General features: G+C 38.2%; 1 long non-coding RNA gene across 1 annotated transcript; it reads left to right on the plus strand.

Annotated features, from left to right (window-relative positions):
* Positions 1-4,071: 4,071 nt before the first annotated feature.
* LOC147829465 (uncharacterized) lies at positions 4,072-15,731 on the plus strand. The gene is made up of 3 exons (XR_015449077.1): positions 4,072-6,242; positions 14,675-14,895; positions 15,069-15,731. It is a non-coding gene; the product is annotated as an uncharacterized LOC147829465 (long non-coding RNA).
* The last annotated feature ends 3,966 nt before the right edge of the window (positions 15,732-19,697 follow it).

Below are 19,697 nucleotides of genomic sequence, written 5' to 3' on the forward strand. Positions count from 1 at the left end.
ACAATATTCTGCATTCCATGGTGGTCTCTTCTCTGATTTTGTCATTATTCTATCAGGAAGTGTGGTTTTATTGGTCTTGCCCATGAATCTAGGTGGGGCTGTGTCTGCTTTCTCCAGGAGAGCCTGGCAGAGGTGACACATATGACTTCTGAGGCCAGGCACTTCCCACGCTGTTCCATGAATACTCATTCATGGAGTGCTGAGCCACCACGTAAAAGAATCCAAGTACCCTAAGGCCACCATATTCTGAGGAAGCCAAGCTACATGGAATGGCTATGAATGGGTGTCCAACTGGCAATTTTGGTCCTCAAATCAATGCAGCCCAGGTGCCAGGTACACGAATAAAGTAGCTTGCTGATGATTCCCAACCCCATCCATTGAGTTACTCCCAGCCTTCGAGTCTCTACAGCTGAGATCCCAGACATGTGCCCTAGCCAAGTTCCTACTCCATAGCACACTAAAGTTGGTATTGTTTTAAACAGCTAAGTTTTGGAGTCACTTGTAGTACAACTACTATAGCCAGAATAAACTCTTAAGCAACTGTCCCTCCCCTGGACCCCATATCTGTCAGCAAAGATACTTGCTGCTTTCAAGGATTTTCTAACTGATCAACCAATGTCCTTTATTCTGATACCCACCATAGCTCCTTCTATCCAGACCAACTCATTATTATTGACTGAACTGTTACCAAAATTCTTTATTAAAATCACGTCTCTATGCCCACCAATTTCACAGGACTCCTTGGCTCTGCTTGAGTAGAGCCACCTGTCAATCATTTCTCATGGATTACAAGATTTAGTTTCTCTAAAGACTGCTTCACCCTTGAGCAAACATGTCTATACTTTGTTCCTCAGTTTAGTCCAGAGATCACCTACATCCTTGTTTAAAAATACAGATTCTGGAGAGCACTCCAGACATGCCAAATTCCATATTTGGAGCAAGCACACCAGTGTGCTTTAAGCATTCTAGAATACACAAATCCATGAGTTTCCTGGGAACCATGGGGGAAATGGAGGATGTAGCACTGGGTGCAAACTTGAGAAAACAAACTTGGGGAAACCCAAGCAGAAATTCTTTTCCTTTTGCCAACTAAAATAATTAAGGCCCCAGTGTTCCATATATCTAGGCCTGCTTCTTTTCCTAGGCACCAAAAAACCCATGACCCCAAAGTTACATAGCAGATGATCAGAGGGCATAGCAAATCTTAAATTTAAAATGCTAAATAAATGACAAAATGAAAGAATGTAAAACGTATTGTCTACAAATCATTACAAAAGAAAGTTTTGCTTTTGGATTATGTTAGGGGTTAGTGTCAAGGCTGGGGAGTAGATTTATAACCTTCAACAATATTTAAAATACATAGTGGCTATATATACACAAACAAGCATACTGATAATAATACGAAATTTACGCTTAGGAATGGTTATTTCATTAATGTTAAACAGCCCCCATATGAAATTTCTCACTTTGTATGCCTTTCAAAACATTCTTTCAGGCTGGGGATTTAGCTCAGTGGTTCTGCTGCCTGCCTCACATGCACAAGGACCTGGGTTCGATCTCCGGTACCAAAAAAAAAAAAAAATTCTTTCATTTCCTTTTTTTCTGATTTCAACATTGTTGATATGTTTTATATACTCTGCTTCACTTCACAAAAGATTTTGAATATTTGCTCCATGTATATATTGAAACAAAAACAAATACAAATATATAGATAAGGGTTTTCCCACTCAAGCCACCTATACCTCAAAATTAGGGACAAAGGCAGAAAGTCATCTTCTCCCCAAATCTGTTAATCTGAGAAAATTATAAAATTTGACTCCTTCTTAACTTGTCATGAAACTATATACTGATGTTTGAATTTAACATTAAGAAATGTCTTCTTGGCTGTATGCTTATGAATCTTATATATTGTTTCTCTCAACCACTATACTTTGAGTTCTTCTAGTAAGCCATCACAAAATTTGCATGCAAAAGGCAAGATAAATAAGAGTAAAAGAAGGAAATAAGACAAGGAAAGGGAAACCAAAAGGAAACTGTCTCTCTTATTTAATGAAAAAATAAAACAAACTTTCATAACCAAATAAGAGAATAACAATCGTTATTATACTGTGTATCATTATAGTCAACAAGATATAAACCAAAAAGATTCTTACAAAGAAGAAACAAACTAACACAAACTTTCTTTTTTAACAAACTAAGATAAGCTATAAATTAAACAACTTACCATATACACTGAAGTATTTTTAAAACAACAGAATATGTAATTTGTGGAAGTATTTGAACTTCTCTCTCCTTCCTATTTAACTCTCTTCTACTTTGCTCTTTATTTATGTCTGTCTATACAAACATATACAGAGAGAGAGATATTGATATATAGATCTATCTACCTGTGGTGTTTCTGAGAAAAAAGAAACCATGCAATATTTTGTCTGACTCATTATAGTTAACATTATGTTCTCAAGTTAGATCCATTTACCTATGAATGTCTCAAGTTTATCTTTATGGCAGTGTAGTACTCTATTGTGTGTAAATACCACGTTTTCCTTATATGTTCATCTGTTGATAAACATGTATCCTGTTTCCAAGATTTAGCTATTTTAAATTGTGCTACCACAAACATGGGTATCCCTACAATATGATGATTTTTAACTCTTATGGAAAGATACCTAGATGTGGAATAGCTGGCTCAAATAGAATTTCTACTTTTGGTATTGTGAGAAATTGCCACACTGATTTTCACAGTGGCTGTACTAGTTTGTTTTTGTTTTGTTTTGGTTTGGTTTGGGTTTTTTGGTACCGGGGATTGAACTTGGGACCTTGCGCTTGCGAGGCAGGTGGTGGAACCACTGAGCTAAATCCCTGGCCCAGCTGTACTAGTTTGTATTCCCAACAACAATGTAGTAGAGTTCCTTTTTTTCCCAACATCCTCACCAGCATTTGTTATTATTATATTTTTTGATGGTAGCCATTCTTCCTGGGATAAAATAGTATCTCGATTTACTTTTAATTTATGTTTCTCTGATGGCCAGCGATGAACATTTTTTCATATATTTATTGGCCATTTGTACTTCTTCTCCTGAGAAGTATCTATTTATTTTGGTTGCCTAGTTTTTATTGGATTTTTTATTTTAAGGTGTCTAATTTTTTTTTATTCTGTATATATTCTTAATATTAGTCCTCTGTTCTAGGAATAACTGGCAAAAATACTTTTCCATGGTGTAGGTTGTCTCTTCACGCTGTTGTTTGTTTTCCTTTGCTGGGTAGAAGCTTTTTAATTTGATATGATCCCATTTGTTGATTCTCAGTATTATTTCTTGTGCCACTGGGTTCAGGTAAGAAAATTCTTGCCTATATCTATGGCCTCAAGAGTTGTACCTATTTTATCTTCTAACATATTAAGTATTTCTGTTTTAACATTTAGATTTTGATTCATTTTTATTTTAGTTTAATATATGGTGATGTATACGGGTCTAGACTTGGTCTTCTCCATGTAGATATCCAATTTCCCAGCACCATTTATTAAAGAAGCTATCTTTTCTCCAGTGTGTGTTTTGGCTCCTTGATCAAAGATCACATAGTTATATATGCCTGGGATTGTTTCTGCTTCTTCTATTCTGTTCCATTGATCCACATGCCTGTTTTTATGCCACTGCATGCTGTTTTAATTTCTGTAGCTTTATAATATAAATTCAAGTCAGGGATTGTGATTTCCCCCTGGTTTGCTTTTGTTACTCAGAATTGCTTTATGTATTCTGGGTCACTTCTGGTTCCATATAAATTTTAGGATTGTTTTCCCTGATCTGTGATAAATGATATTTGTGTTTTGATTGGAATTGTATTAAATCTATATACCAGTTTTGGAAGTATAGCCATTTTGATTATGTTGGTCCTGCCTACCTAGGAACAGGAGATATTTTTCCATTTTCTGATGTCTTCTTTGATTTTCTTCTTCAGAATGATGTTATTGTCATTGTAGAGGTCTCACTTCTCTAGTTAGGTTAATACCTAAGTACTTAATTTTTATATTATTGTAAATGGTATTATTTTCCTAATTTTTTTAGCAAGTTCATTACTAGTATATAGAAATGCTTTTGAGTTTTGTGGGTTTATTTTGTATTTTGATACACTGCTTAATTTGGTTATCAATTCTAGGAATCTTTCAGTTGAGTTTTTTTTTTTTGGTCTTATAAGTAAAAGATCATGTCATCTGCAAATAATGATATTTTGACTTTGTTCTTTGTTTTCTTTTTTCTTGCCTGATTGCTCTGGCTATTATTTCGAGGTCTATGTTGAACAGGAGTGGTGATAATGAACAGCCTTGTCTTGTTCCTGGTTTTAAAGGGAAGGCTGTCAGCTTTTTCCCCATTTAATATGATGTTGGCAGTAAGTTGGTCATAAATACCTTAATCACATTACAATAAAGACCTTCTATATCTATTTTCTTCAAGGTTTTTATCAGGAATGAATGTTGGATTTTTGTTAAAAGCTTTTTCTACATCTATTGAGATTATCATGTGATTTTTTCCTTGCTTCTATTTATGTAATGAATTCCATTTATTGATTTGGATGTGTTGAACCATTCTTGCATTCCTGGGATGAAGCCTACTTGGTTAGGATCTTTTTGATGATTTATCACATTCTGTTCGCAAGGATCTTGTCATGGATTTGTACATCTATATTCATTAGAGAAATTGGTCTATAGTTCTCTTTAGAGGTTGGATCCTTGTCTGGGTTTGAGCTCAAGATAATATTAGCTTCCAAGAATGATTTCAAAAGTACTCCTTATCTCTCAATTTCATTAAAAAATTTGAGGAGTCTTAGATCTTCCCTGAAGTTCTTGTTGAATTTGTCTGTGAATCCATCAAATCCTTGGCTTTTCTTCGTTGGAATTTTTTTTAATTATTGCTTGTTATTGGATTGTTCAAGATTTTTTAAGTCTTCTTGGTTCAGTTTTGGCAATTCATATGTATTGAGGAATCTCTTCCTTTTCTCTGAGTTCTCCAGTTGTTTGTAATATGTTTGTGAAGAAGTCGCTAATAATTTTCTAGATTTCTGAGGTATCCATTGTTATTTCACCTCTTTTATTTCTAATTGCATTAATTTGTTTTTTGTTACTGTTTTTGGCTAAGATTGGTGACGTGTTTGTCTATTTTATTTATTCTTTCAGAGAACCAGGTCTTTGATTCATTGATTCCTTGTGGGGTTTTTTCAGCCCCCATTTCATTAATTTCTGCTCTAGGTCTGACACTCTATCTTCACACTGGCCACTTCTGCTATCCATACTTTCAATCATATTTTTAAACTCCTGGATTTCTGTTTCGAACTTTCCTATGGAGTCCCTATGTTTCCAATGCTGGGCACTCATGTTTTGCATCTCCCTCTTTAGCTTCACTAGCTGTTTCTTAGTGTCTTCTCTAGACTCACTGATCATTTGTATCATTACAATCATTATGTGATTAGTTACATCTTCTTTGAACTCACCAAGCTCTACATAGAACTGTTTCACTTCCATTGGTACCATTTCAGTCCTATCTGCTGTGTAGTTGATGATTTCCTCCTTCTCAGTTCTCCTGTGCTGATTTGGGGGGAGTTGGGAGGTTTGGGGGGCATTTTGTTGCCTTGCCCTTTCATGTTCCTGTTTTTCGTTTATTTGCTTGCTTGTTTTTTATTCTGGGGATTGCAAATCCTTTGGCCCAGTGGCATATTCCTTGGGAGCATGCCACAGTATTGTTTATGACACCCCCAGGCAATCCAGGTATTTGCATAGGAGGAAAACCAATTGCTGGTCACTACCATGTTATGGAACTATGGTACTAAATTCAGTGACAATAATGGCATCAAATGTCAACTAGATATTGAAAAACCTCAGGAACCACTCAAGAACAGCTCTTCACCAAAACAGAGGACTCTGATCTTAGTGTAGACATTGGCTGACAGTAATTGAGAGCACCGACTTCTGCTGGATGTTGGCAGCAGTGCCAGAGCTCAAACATATCACTAGATAGGACCACCCCCTCTGATGATTGCTTCCACCGAATCTGGCCTCCCACAAATAAATATAGTCCCCGTGATCTTCATGCTCTGCCTGGGCTTCCCAGGGGGTCCCAGGAAACCCATATTCTGCTCTCATCCACTTGAAGCCTGTGTCCCAAGACTGTCTCTCACCCAGTCTCTGTGGAAGGTTTTGACTTCAGTTCTGAAGCAAAACTCTCCTCCTGGGCATTGGTCTCTTCTTTGGTAAGGTCAGTGTGTCGGTTGTCCCTTCTGTTGCCTTGTACTGTGGAGAACTGAGAGACTGGAGGCAGGGTGTGTGGGCTCCAGGTCCTCCTGATTCACCCTGGGACTTTGGCAGCCATTGGCATTGGCTGGGGGCTGGGTGGGTGCTTCCTAGGTCCTCCTGGGTTCAGCACTGGGTTCAGCATTGCCCTGGCATGGGGCAGTGGTGGCTGCGGAAATGAGTCTATCTCTTATGTCATAAGGATTGTTGGATTTTCAAATCTTAGAGACGATTCACTAGACTGTTGCATCAGCTTTACACTACCCTCCTGGTGTTTGCTCTTACATGCTTCCTCTATATGTGGTCTGATCAAAAAATGTGGTAAATGTTTATACTTTAAAATATTTATTGCAGTAAAAGGCACACTGCCATTAATCCCCCTCATTATACTTCCCCTCTCTTACACACTCCTGTCATTCCTGCCACTTCCTGAAGCAGTTGTGGAAGTCCTCTTTCATACAGGTCTTTATCAGGTGTGGTCAAAAATTGGTAAATGTCGCTGCCACTTGTGCCATCCACTGGAAAGGAAGGTTTGTGGAAACATGACAGAGTGTCTTCATCCACTTTATTCACCAGACCTGGTACCATGTGATTTCTGGCTCTTTCTCAAAGTAAAAATGACGATGAAAAGTAAACACTTTGAGTCAATTCAGGACATGGAGGCAGCCACAACAGTGCAACTAACAATAATCATCTTCTAGTAATGTAAAAATTCTTCACAATTACAGATAACATGTGCTTGTCCTACTAAAACTCAAGATTATGGCAGTCCCTACATGTTCTGTAAATTCTGTCAGAGAAGTTCTCTTTTTTAATGAGATACAAAAATGATTCACTTTGGAACATAGAGATATAAAAGTTATAACCACAAAAGCAATGGAAACGAATTCAGTAGTTAAGAGATTAATGTTTAACAATATGCAGATCAAGTATATTAGTCCATTTGATCCTCACAGCAACTCTATAAATGTGGGTGAAAAATGAAATTATTCTCTCAGGTTTTGCCACGTGTCTTCCTTTTTTCCTACAACATACTTTCCTCTGATAGCTCTTAGCTTCTCCCTTACTTTTTTAAGTGCTGACTCAAAAGTTACGATTTAGTAGTTCTTACTTGACTACCCAAATAAAATAGTATCTGACTCCCAGTACCATCCTTCACTCCTTCTTATGCTTTAGTTTTCTCCATAACACTTTCATCATCTCAAAAAAATGTAGTTTTTCTTTGCTTTCTCTACTTGAATGTAAGCTCCAAGCAGGAGCGGGGTGGGACTTACTCATTTTATTTGCTACCATAGTCCAAGGAGAACCTAGCATTTCGTGAACACTCAATAAATAAATTACCACATTGTTCCCATTTCATCAGTCAATGACATGTCAGGAACAGCAGGCTTAAGAGAATTGACCGACGTGACCTATCTAATACATAGCACATTAGGCTCTAGGTCACAAGTGTTTGTTCCAAGTCCCTCTATATTTTCAGGACCATCTCAAAGAAATTGTGCAACGTGATGTACACTATTGACTTCACTGGCATTAACTTCTGCAACAGTATGAGGCCTAGGGCTTTCTTTTGCCATTTCATGAATGTTGCCTGAAGCAAAAGAAAATTAAAGCAAGCTACATTTACTGATGTTGGATAAGATGATAGGAAAGCATTTGAGCAACCTCACCACACAGAACTGATGCGGATTTCCTTGGATGCCAGTCACATTTCCATGGTCTCTAAACAGGTCCCTTGGAAACCATTCCTGAGCCCTGTTTGTCAATAAACAGTTACTCCCACTACAATAGGAGCATCTTGAGAGATGGTGCTATTAAGATAGCAAAAGCCATTGGCTGTTCTCAGTGGTGGCCCATTTAGCAGCATGACAGGTAGGTGACATCCACGAGTGATGGAGAGGGGAACAGCCTTGGCAAAAGGACCTAATAACTGCTGTGTTTCTGTCCCATTTAAAGTATAGCAATAAAGAAGACCTCACATAATTTTATACCATCCTCTCCCTTGGCTTTTAAGGGTGATTCATATGCTTCTAACACAAAAAACAATTAAACTAACTCACTTAGAAATACTAAACTGTCTGTTGACTGCCATATTCGCCTCTTAACCAGTCCATTCCCAATTAACCAGCACTTTCAAACAGATCCTAGAACTGAATGCTAAAACTGCAAGAGGAATAAGAGATTACCTTTTAAAAGCTCATTTTAAAGATGAAAAAAATCTCAGCTAAAGTGTCCTATTAGTTCTTCCCAGTCAGAAAACAATGCAGATCCACGACCAGTACCCTACATGTTCTTTCTATTACACGCAGTAGGGTTGCATTTTGCACACATCTGATTCCCAACAAACTGTGAGCTGGATAGCTGATGAAATCAATGGGGCTGGCAATGCCATGAACAAATGTCAAACGATTTGTAAAAACATTGAGCGCATCCAGCCATGGTAGCACACACATGTAATCCCTTCACTCAGGCAGTCTGAGCAGGAGGATCCCCAGATCAAGCCCATCCTGGGCAACTTAGCAACTTAGCAAGATCCTGTCTCAAAATAAATAATTTATTAAAAGGTTTGTGATGTTGCTCAGTGTGAAGCTCCTGGGTTCAATCCCCAGTAAAGCAATAGCAGCAACAACAACAGTCATTGTGAGTCACTGTCTAATATAGTCAGAGTACACAGTAAACTTACATTAAATGATGTTTGTTACACTACTGGTGTTCTTTGGATAGTGATTGATGTCTGACAATTTATATAATAATAAGGGTTACATGTAAAAAATGTTATTCATGAAAATGTTTGATTAATCGGTACAATCAATTTCCTAGGCACACCTAAAAGCACAGTGTTTATTTTTTTTGAATTGCAATGTTGGAAGCCACAAAGGAATCTGCAAGGCTAGAACGCTGACGTAGAATTACTTCAGCCAATGCCTATTTTATAACTCAATCATTCCCCTTAAAAATGCATAGACCAGTGATGGCAAACCTTTTAGAACTTTCAGTGATAACAGCCTGCTGCAGCATTCTTGCCATAGGTTTGCCATCTCTGCTAGAGACATGTCAGTGTGGGAGACAGTCACTCGAGTTATTCACTGAACCATTTTCCTTTTGCTACTGACAACAGCTAGACTCCTGTTTTCAGCTGATTTTGCCATTAGCTGTAGCTTTGTGACTGAGTTTGGCCCCTACGTGCCCACCAGCAGTGACATGTGCCATGAGGCCCTTCCCCTGTGATCTTCTATTTACCTCCTTCGCCTTCCCTCCAGATGGAGAAAATCTAATGAAACACTCTGAGCTCCATGAGATGGCAAAGCCATGAAATAAAAAGAGCCTGAATCACACTTGGAAAAGAAAAATGTAAATGCTATGGAAACCCAGCCAAAAGCTTTAGAGAAGACTTTTGATGAAGCTGTGGTATCAGGGACAGACCCTGACTTAAGTTCAAACTGGAAGGAAAGAAAGCAAATTTGCTTTAGACAGATGAAGAAGCACATAGACAGCTTCAGATGTGAAATGCTTACCCATAGGTTAAGTTCCAGAAACAAGATATCTAATGTAGTCAAAGTACACAGTAAAGTATAGGCAAACCTTGAGTCTTAAGATATAACTTGAAGTGCAGTCAAATCATGAAGAGCCTTGTGTACCAAGCTAAAGAATTTAGACTTTGCCTTATAGACACTGGAATCCAGGAAAGGTTTTAAAGCTGGAGAGTGACACAAACAAGTTTATCCGCTAGAAGGTGAACTCTGGTGCCATGTGGAAAATAACTTGACAGGGGAATGCAAATATTATAGAAGACCATTAACCAGACTTTTGGAAAAGTTCAGGGGACAGATAGTGCAAGAACTGATCTACACTCAAAAGAAATTGATACAGAAACAGATATAAGAGGCCACTCCAAGGCCATATAATGTTTAAGTAGTTGTTAAGTGTAAGGGGTTATGAGTAACATTAGGAGAGAGTTAGGGAACACAAGTGAAGATACCGGTTAGAAGAAAAAGATGATACATTTGCTTTTAAATATGTTAAATATGAGGTCCAAACTAGAGAAGCTATCCAGTGGGCAGTTTGCATTACATATGTAGAACTTAGAAAAACATTCCAAATTGGAATTATAAATTTGGGCGCTGCCAACACAGAGTCAGTGTTTAAGCCAATGGAGTGGATGTGATCTGCCAAGAAAAGGGTATAGAGTGAGAAGAGAAGAAAGAAGAGATTTCACAGGATACTTGAAAGAATGGTTAGAGGGTTATAAAAAGCATCAGGAGAGGAAAATACCATGAAAACCAAAGAAAGAAAGGCTTTGAGACTCCCAGTCTCACAGAAGAGGTCAGACCAGATGCAGCCAGGAAGCCAGACCTGCTAAGCAGTCGCAGAGTAGGGTTACAGAGGCTGGCATTGTGTCAGACACTGTGGGCGTGTCCCAGAGATTTGCCATAGAATGCAAACCTGTCATCAGATGGAAGCGATAAGGTCTGGCCAGCAGTCAGGGCTCGAGCCAGAGGTCAAGCATCAAGTAAATGCAGAACCCAGGAGCTGAAGGATCAAGATTGGAAAAAAGACAACAACAACAAAAGAAGTTCAGAATTTCTGCCAGAGTTCCTACTAAGCAACTTCTGGCCAAATAGTAGATTGAGTCAAAATTAAATCGAGTGGTCACCAATCGTTTTCAGTTCCAGAGGCTGAAGGGCCACTGGGGACTGGCAGTTAGGTACACAGGCAATTGTGTTCATTTTGGAGGAGGATACCACAACTCACAGTGGCGAGGGTGAGGTTAGTTAGTGATGGCAATGAATGAAACTATCTTCTCCAAGCTTACTGAAGATTGAATGAAATTTTGTTTGGAGACATATATGGATGGCAGGATGAAGAGAAAACTTTTTAAAGGATGTTCATAAGCTAAGGATAAGAATCCACTGAAGAAGAAGAAATAGAAGGTTGAAAGAGCACATTATTTAAGAAATCAAAGTGGGAGTCAGAAGATATGGGGCCAAAATACTTAAGAAGCTTTGTGGAAACAATGTCTTATGTTACTTTATTATCTTGGTTGGTGCTGCTGAAACAAGATACTTGAGACTAAGAAATCTGTAAATAATAGAAATTTATTTCTCACAGTTCTGGAAGTTAGGAAATCTAAGATGGAGGTGCCAGCAGATTTGGTGTCTGGGAAGGACTGTTCTTTGCTTCCAAAATGGCACCTTGTTTCTCTGCCCTCACATGATGGAAAGCAGAAGGTCAAAAATAAACCCAACTAGTTCTTTGCAGCCCTTTTCTGAAGCCACTAAGTTCATATGTGAGGGCTCTGCTCTCATGACTTACTCACTTCCTAAACAGCTCACCCATTTCAAAATATTAATTTGGGGGGACATATTCAGGCCATAACATTTATCTTGGGGCTTTCATTTGGATTTTGTTGTTGTTTGCTTGCTCATTTGTTTTTTAATAGGAGGAAAATATGGGTGTAAGTATAGATGAACAGTGAGGGATATTGAAAGAGTTCATAACTGATGGCTTTTGTTTTCTTAGTGAAGCCACACTGCATCAGACACCGAGACAGTAGAATGTGAAAAGCATGTAGATTTGAAGAAAGAGTTTGGGAGTAGGGCTGCAAACCTGGGGCGTACGAGTGGTTAGACTCACATTGAAGGACAAGCTCAGGCAAGGTGACCCAAGGAGAAGGAATGTTCTCTACAAATGAGAAGAACTACATGGGTAAGAACAGGGGAACAAACAAATAAGGCAGATGTTTTGTCAGGTGGGAACCAAGGAAAGAAAAGGGAATGAGCTGTTCAAAAGTACTGATGAGAATATGTTGAAAAGCACTGACAGACCAGTCTACCCTGACCTGCCTCAGGGTGAAGGCCATAGACTATCACAGTTCCTAAGACAGTGCTCCATACATAAAGGCACTCAGGTGATGTGGAATGGGTGAACTGAATGAATAAAGGAAAAAGTGCCTGCTTGAAATGCAGGCCAGTTATGGGATAAATGAAGTGTGAGGTTATTAATAGAAAGGATTAGAAAAGTAGAAGAACAGGTTTGGTGGAAATGAAACAGTTGGAGAAGAGAAAGAAAACAAGGATGTAGGCAGAGTCATTTCAAGATTCAGATTTTCAGAGGGGCAGTTCCAAGTGATTCAGAAGTCCAAAGTGTATCCAGCAAATGGGAATAGTATGGTAACCTGGAGGCAAATGTCACAGTGAGGATAGGCCATTAGATGGCTCATCAGCCTATAACATGACCTTGCTTAAGATGACAACAAAGGCTGGAGTAAAGGTAGAAATTGTGAGCTACGTTCCACAGTCCTAGAAGGACTAAGAAGAAGTATCCCAGAGGTAATAATAACAAGAGCCAAATTATATCATTGAGACTATTTACTGGCCCACCCTACCACCCAGAATTCTTATGAGGATCAAAGAAAAGACTAATTGTACAAATGTTTTTGCTAAAAGTAAGGATTACAAGAATCTTTCAAAGGAAGAGATATTGTTAAACGAAAATTACCTAAAATTGTCATGAAGAAACTGCAGTGAACCAGGATAAGGCTGAGTCCTTTTAAAGAAGCCAGAATATGAGAGCAACATCCAGTGTTTTGTGGGGTAAAGCCGGGTTTCAGTAAAAGGAAAATGAAAAGAAAAGCATTTCAATACTCATGGCATACTAAATCCCAAGAGCATTAACTATATCATCTTGAATTCCCACAGCAACCATGCAAGATAGATAGCTTCCAAATAAGGAGATAGGGACTCTGGTTAAGTATCTTGGTTCAAAATTACACTGGTATTAAACAGTGTAGTCAGGATGTGAACCCAGCTCAGGCAGCTCAAATCCCATCCCCTTTCCATTTCATGATAATACATTAAACCTTGATGTGGTTAGTGCTTTATTTGGAAAAGGAAGATATAAACATCAACATGATACACAAACAACAGGACAGAAGCAAAAGATGAAGAAAAATGATCTGGAGGAGACTGCAGTGTGCACAGAGACTAGAGGGGTGAGCCACTGTGATGCATGGGATTGGAGGTGCAGGGTGTGGGGAGGTGGACAGAAAGTAAATAAATGAAACTAGTCGGGCTTGAGTGTCAACTGAAACTCTGATGTTCGGTAGATGTGGTGTTTGGGTGAAGTCCATTACCACCAGACTGGAGGTTAACTGGCTGCATTTTTAACATTAGATTTTCCTTTAATTTACATGAACAGTCAAACAGCCATCTTGACACTTTAACAAACACCCTTGAGGAATCAATTAAAAATTCCCATCCCAGAGGACTTACATATGTACAGTAACAGCTTGGGTTAATTTACTAATTCATCTAATCAGCCTGCCATATTATTACCTTCCTATTTCCCTAACTCTTGTTATAATTCACATATTACAAAGGAAATGTCTTCCAATTATTTTTCTGCAAGATTAGAGAACACATATAGACATATCCTTTTAGAAGACTGGTCATGACCTCAACTTATTTTGTGGAGGACAATTGATTAAATCATCTTCTTAAGTATTGAAGGAGTTTGAAAGCAGCTCTTTCAAACGTGGTGTCATTTTCATGATCTTGTTTGTGCCATTTTTTTTTTTGACAAATCCTTTCTTTATATATAGCATGGAGATACACATCAGTCAGGTTCCAAATGGCTCGTCAAAAATTCTGAGTTAGAAAATTTAGATTAAAGCAAGTTATTATTTAGGATAAATGCTGTGAAGCAGGGACAGCTTTTGCAGCCAGAGATTTTGAGACTAGAAGGAGTCTTATGTAACCCACATATGACTGGAGTGTGGGGGCAGTTTTGCTTCTCCCTTCCGGCTCATGTTAATAGTTGCACTCCCCAATCTGACCTTTCCCTCTTCCCAACCTGCCAATATGCCAAGTCCAAAAATAGGGAAGATTCATGGGGAACTCATACAGCAATCAAAAAGAGATTGCCCTAGCTCTTTCCATTAGGCTTCTTTATCTAATGACATTACTTCTTTCCTTCTCCCTCCACTTGGCCTCTCAGAAATTCTCTCTCTCTTGTCCTCTGGAAATCAACATTTTCTCACCATCCTTTAGAATGCAAGAGGAATTCATTTTTTTAAATGCCTTCCATCACAAAGAAGTTCTTTATACCAAAACTTTTGTTTAACTGATGAAAACTATTAAGCAAAGATGATACATGTGGCCCAGCTTGGAATAAAATGAGATTATTTGTATACCATTCATTTTTTTCACTACCACACACCCTCCACACCATTTTTCTATTATATGACCTCTGAAGTTCCTTCCAACTCTAAAATTCAATAATCTATTCTGTGGCTCATGATGAATTCAGGCATTGATAAATAGTGACCTAATAAAATCATAATACTGTAACATGAATGATTTGGGATAGGTGGACATCACATCTCTACTTTTTTTTCAGGGACAGGGCTTACTTGACAGCTCTTGGCTTGCTATTGGGCCTTAAAAGAAAATGAATGCACGACCATGGGACATCAAGTTACCATGCAACCTGAATTGCCCATCATAAACTAGATGTTATCTGACCCACTAAACTACAAAGTTGGATAGGCACAGCCAGACTCCATCACCAAGTGGAAGTGGTTGTATGTGATCAGCTCCAGGCAGGTCCTGAAGACACAAGTAAGTTGCATAATGCATGAAAAAGTGGCTCCAATGTATGTGGTTCCTATTCTTGCTACATTGCCTTCTGTTCCCCAGCATGCATCTATGGCTTCATGGGGTGTCCCCTGTGATTGGCAGACTGGAAGAGAAGACTACAGCCTGGTTTACACATACTTCTGTTCATTATGCAGGCATCATTAGAGGTGGACATCAGATGCTAGCTTGTTCAGCCTTTGGATATGGATTCACACTAGGACCAGCGACTCTCTAAAGAGCTCCCAGGCTTTCAGCTGTGGACTGAACTTCATCCTTGCTCCCTCATGCTCTGAAGGGTCCACCTGATTGAAATGAGTAGCTACTAGCTCCACTAGCTCTCCAGCAAGGAGGTGACCATTGTGAATTACCCAGCCTCTGATCTTGTAAGCTAACTAATAAATTCCCCTAAAAATACATGTGTATATTTTTCCTATTGACTCTGTTCCTCCACAGAACCCTAACCAGTGCAGCATGTTTGCTGTAAATCAGTTGACAACAAATGTATGTATTTATCTTTGGTCTCTGTTCTCTTACATTTGTTTATATCTCCATTTTATGCCAGTACCCTGCTGTTTTGATTAGTATAGATTTGTACTATATTTTGAAATCAAGTAGTATGATCCTTCCAGCTTTGTTTCTCTTGTTCAAGATTTTATCTATTCAAGTTCCTTTGCAACTCTATAAAAAAGGTTAGAATTATTTTTCCTATTTCGGTGAAAAACATCATTGAAATTTTGACATCGAATCTTTATTTTGGGTAGCATGAACCTTTTAACAACACAAATTTTTCAACCTATAACCACAGATATCTTATTTATTTGTATCTTCAAACAATGTTTCACAGTTTAATTATATATTATATATGTATATATTATATATATATCTTTATTCCTAAGGTGATTTTGTTTTCACTATTGCAAATAACATTACTATCCTGATTTCTTAAATATTTTACTGCTAATGTACAGCAAAGCTACTGATTTTTGTATGTTGATTTTTGTGTTTTCCAACTTCTCTAAATTTATTTAATAGTTCTAACAGTTTGAGGGTGGCATCTTTGGAGTTCTCTCTATATAAGATTGTATCAACTGCAAACAGAAACAATTTAATTTCTTTCTTTCTAATTTGAATGCTTCAATTTCTTTCTCTTGCCTAATCACTACTGCTAAGACTTCTAATACATTGTTGAATAGAAGTAATGAGAGTGGGTGTCCTTCTCTTGATGATCTCACAGGAAAAGCTTTCAACTTTTCACCACAAAGTATAATGATAGCAGTGGACTTGTCATATATGCCTTTATTGAATATGGTTATATTCATTCTACATTTAATTTGTTGAGTGTCTGTGTCATGAAAGGGTGTGAAATTTTGAATGCTTTTCTGCATCTACTAAAATGATCATATGGGTTTTGTCCACCATTCTGAAAATGTAGTATATCAAATTTATTGCTTTGTGTACACTGAACCATTCTTGCATCCCAGGGATAATTCCCACTTTGGTATTACGTGTTGGGATCATGATAATACTGGGCTCATGAAAAGAATTTGGAAATGTTTCTTGCTTTTTAATTTTTGAGGTATTTGAAAAGGATTTATATTAGTTTTTTAGAAGTTTGAATTCAGCAGTGAAGCTATCAAATCCTAAGTTCTTTGATGGGAGACCTTTCCTTATTGATTTAATGTCCTTATTCTTTATTGGTCACATTTCTTCCAGGATGGAGTGATCCTTGACTGATTTGAAATGCCCAGATAGAAGAATTCATGATCTTTGTAGCATCACACACACACACACACACACACACACACACACACACACAGAGCTGATTTTACAAAAACTTGCAGTATTGTTTGGCTTTTAATAAGTATGTGGAATTTGATATACTCATCTCTTCCTGGTTTTCAGGTTTAAACTGTCTAATATATAAAGCAGCCAATCAATCAAACATAAACCCACTTTTTGTATAGATCCATGCAGAAATATAAATGTGTCTTATACTGTAGCTAATTGTTAAAAGTTATCTAAAGGTTAGGGGGTATCACAATCCCCAAATTGAAACTATACTACAAAGCTCTTGAGATAAAAAAGCATGGTACTGGCAAAAAAACAGAACTGAGGATCAGTGGAACAGATTAGAAGATGCAGAAACAACCCCAGACATACTCAGCCACCTCATCTTTGACAAAAGAGCCAAACACCCTCACCAGAGGAAAGATAGCCTCTTTAATAAATGGTGCTGGAAAAACTGAGTTTCACCCTGCCAAAGATTAAAACTAGACCCACATCTCTCACCAGGCACTAAACTTAAATCAAAATGGATCAAAGATCTAAATATTAAAATAGAAACACTAAACCTGCTAGAAGATAGGTTAGGTAGAACTCTTGAAGACACTGGTATACGAAAAGCCTTCATGAACAAAACTTCAGTCGCATGTGAACTAGCAAAAAGAATCAACAACTGGGATCTCATCTTATTAAAAAGCTTCTATACAACAAGAGAAATCACCAAGAGAGTGAAGAGACAACCCACAATGTGGGAAAAATTTTTACGAGCTGTTCCTCAGACAAAGGTCTACTATCTAGAATATATAAAGAATTTTTAAAAGCCAGACCCCCCCAATCCAAAATGGTCATCTGAAATGAACAGACATTTCTCAGACAAAGAAGTAGAAATAGCAAATAAACATATGAAAAAATGTTCAACATCACTGATTATTCGAGAGATGCAAATGAAAACAACACTGAGATTCCACCTCACTCCAGAAAGAATGGCTGCTATCATGAAATCAACCAGTAACAAATGCTGGCGGGGCTGCAGGGAGAAAGGAACCCTTTTCCACTGTTGGTGGGAGTGTAGACTGGTGCAACCACTGTGGAAATCAGTATGGAGATACCTCAAAGAACTAGGACTAGAGGTCCCATTTGACCCAGCTATTCCCCTGCTGGGTATCTTCCCAAAAGAATTAAAAGCATCATACCACAGCGATATATGCACACACATGTTACAGTGGCGCAGTTTGTAATAGCTAAATCTTGGCAACAGCTCAAAGGCCTGTCAATTGGTGACTGGATAAAGAAGATGTGGGGTTTTTTACAAAATGGTGTACTACTCAGCCAGAAAGAAAGATAAACCAGAGACATTTATGGCTAAATGGATGCACCTTGAGCCCGTACTCTTTAGTGAAATAAATCGGACACACATGTGTACATACTGAATAGTTTCTCTGGTGTGAGAAGCCAAAAGTGTAAGTGAGAACAAAAATGTATAACAGATAATATAAATAGGAAGAAAAATTTCAAAGGAGAAGGGGAACTAGGAAAGGAGGTGGGGGAAAGGAAAGAAGAGAAAGAAAAAAATGAGAAAAGAAAAAAAATGGAAACAAAGCTTTTGTAAATAGGGAGGGGTGAGGGGTGGAGGGGTAGAAGAGAGGAGAGGGAAATGGGAAAAAACAAGAACCAAGATATATCATGTACGGGTACAAATTCCCAATGATGAATGGGATCATAATGTATACCTAAAATGTACCAATAAACTTAATTTTTTTTTAAGTTACCTAAGTGCTAGTCCATAGAGGGTTGTGGATTAATGTGTTTATGTCTTCAGGTCTTGAATTCTTGACCTGCATCTCAAGTGCCACAGTACTAATGGAAGACAATAGAGTATTTTCAATTTACTAGGTACTGTATCGGTCAGCAATTTGTTTGGTTAATGGTAATGTAGGCTGAGTTCATCTGGGCAGCTTTTCTGATCTCAAATGGGATCCCTAGTGTGACCGTGTCAGGTGCAAATCAGCTTCAGGTTAGATCTGTTGATCTTAGCCAGTTAGGATACCAGGCAGACTTACTTGGTTCTGGTCCTGGTGGTCTCATCCCCTAGCTCTATAGCCAATGCTTGCTTATATGACTAAGGAAGGCATCCCAAGAAAGAAAAGCCTGCAAAGTGCCCTAAGCTTAGGCTGGGTACTGCTACATAATTATGTCTGTTGCACTCTATTAGTCAAAACACATCACAAGGTGAGCCCCAATTGAAGGAGTAAGGAGCTGGACTCTTGGTGAACAGATCTGCAAAATCTCATTGCTAAGAGAATGGATACAAGGAGATATAAACAATCATGGCTATTATATTTGTCTCACACTGTGCTTAGCTTCACTGAAAAGGTGTTTGATTCGCTAATTAATTCAATAAATGTACAACACTACTACTCCTAGATTATCTTAATTAATCAGGAGAATTAGACTAAGTAAATTCTCTATCTCATTAAATTCTGTCTTAAAAATACAACACAGAGATGAAATCTTACAGAAAATATACCTGGTCCTTCAGATTCTCATTCCCCATACTTTGGGCAGCTGAGCAGTCCACATTTACTTGTGAGGTTACTTTATGGTTTCCTGAAGGCAATGCAGAAAAAATAGCATCAGTGCTTGATATGACATGAATTTGGATGTGGAAGTCTTTGAGTGGACAGCCTCATAGGAACTCAGCTTCTTCCTAGAAGGAAAATCAACCACCTTATCAACCAGAAGTTGAAAGAAAGTACATTCTGAAACACTTAATTAAAAAGTAAGCAGGCTGCCTCCCTGCGTAATGTAGCATGACCATCTGCTAACTGAGCCACCTCTACATTTTGCTGCCCCTTGGCAGGAGACAGCAGAGGCTTGGACTAACTGACCTGATCCTGGAAGAGGACAACATCCAAGGAGGGAAAGTAAGCCCAGGGGCCAGGAGACCCAGGGGAAAAAGTACAGAACTGGCCAGCAGCTTCAGGGATTCAAGTGGTACCTTC

This window comes from Heterocephalus glaber, unplaced genomic scaffold (assembly GCF_053883595.1).
Source record: "Heterocephalus glaber isolate CG9 unplaced genomic scaffold, H.glaber_assembly_v1.0 deba00000613, whole genome shotgun sequence".
NCBI lineage: Eukaryota > Metazoa > Chordata > Mammalia > Rodentia > Bathyergidae > Heterocephalus > Heterocephalus glaber.